We start from the raw sequence: 1,573 nt of genomic DNA, 5'->3' as shown, positions 1-1,573 counted from the left end.
CACCTGCCCTGTACACTGTCTATCTTTTATTTGTGTGTGTGCATGTGTGTCTATATGTGTATAATGTGTCTTCTATGCTAAACTTCCACCAACACTGGAGGCAATAACAATACCAAGCACCACACAACATATAATAATCATTATTTTCTTCTGCATGACCATTATTGCATTATGTCAATATAAATAAAACAAGGATTCCAGGCAGCATGAAAGAGTAGAGGGGGAAATGGCGTTACCAAAATGTCAAGAAAATGTTATTGTCAGAACTACTACTAACCATATTGCCAACAGCACAGTTATGTGCAACAGGTAAAACACACATGGGCATGCTTACACACTGACATTGCTAGGAAATACACACATGCTCCAGCATTTCACAGCCTTAGGCAAACAGATACATTTTGAAAGTATGTTAATGTATTGGAATAGGGTTTTATTCTCTATATATGAGCTTTGTATTAGAGTCATACTTTAATTGTCTGTTTAAATTGCAACTTCTCTCAACCTTGACCTGCTGTACTATTATCTGACCAAGTGGTGGCAATATTGTACAGCCTGTCATTCGGGAGGAGTCTGATGAAGTTTACCCGGCCTATACGCGGGTCTTACGTCAGTTTCACATTTTCTCTCTGATAGCAATGCTCAGGAGTTGGTGAGAGTAAGATGATCCTAGATCTGTGCCTAATGGTAAGTTCTACAGTGTGTGTAGAAGAGACAGTTGAATAATAGATGTAACCCAGTAGATAGCAGTAGGCTTGGGGAGATTCATGCTGTTCTGTCACAGCAGCAGTGTTGAGGGTATATAGACACATGGACTTCAATGAGCCATGTCACATAAGGTCATGCATGGTTTGCCTGGGTTGAAAAGGGGTTGAGGGTAGTGGAGGGTAAATGCAAGTAAACAGTTTGTGCACCTTTATTTGTGACTGTTTAATTTACCCACCTATAACACTAGATGCAGATTTATTTACTACTGGAGATGAGCAAAACAGAAGAGGTGAAATTAATAGTAGCTTTTTCCAAGGAGGTCTATAGAGATCAATTGATGTCAATACATGACATATTCACTTTAAAAGTGTGTTTGTGGGTCCAATGTATAGTCTGGTTAGGAGCTGGGAGAGGGCTGTGTGACCAATATGAAGGGACAGGCACTGTTCCCCAATGCACAGACAACAACTGTACAAGCATCACTTCTATGTGAGCAGGGTCCCATCCCATCCTGCACTGTGTCTGTTCAGACACAAGGGGGTGGACGAGACATCTACAATGTAATGTATGCTGTGTGTGACAATCTTCTCATTGAACCACTGAATGGAGCGAGAGAGACAGAGAGAGAGAGACACCTATGGGCCTGAGTCAATTATCTCTCACTGAATCTTTTATTTTGGGAAAGACATGCACAGCCGACCAAGCCACCTCACGTTAACTTACCTCACGTCAACGTCATGCCACGTTGCGTCTAAGTCATATCTAACGATAACACTCGCATCAGGTCACATTGACAGTATTTGACTTACCCTCCTGGCTTTACTCTGGTACTTTACTGCCTTCTTGGTGTCAGACACGGCCCTCT

The sequence above is a fragment of the Salvelinus namaycush genome, chromosome 3 (genome assembly GCF_016432855.1).
Source record: "Salvelinus namaycush isolate Seneca chromosome 3, SaNama_1.0, whole genome shotgun sequence".
In the NCBI taxonomy this organism is placed as follows: Eukaryota; Metazoa; Chordata; class Actinopteri; order Salmoniformes; family Salmonidae; genus Salvelinus; species Salvelinus namaycush.
This window is presented reverse-complemented; position numbering follows the sequence as displayed.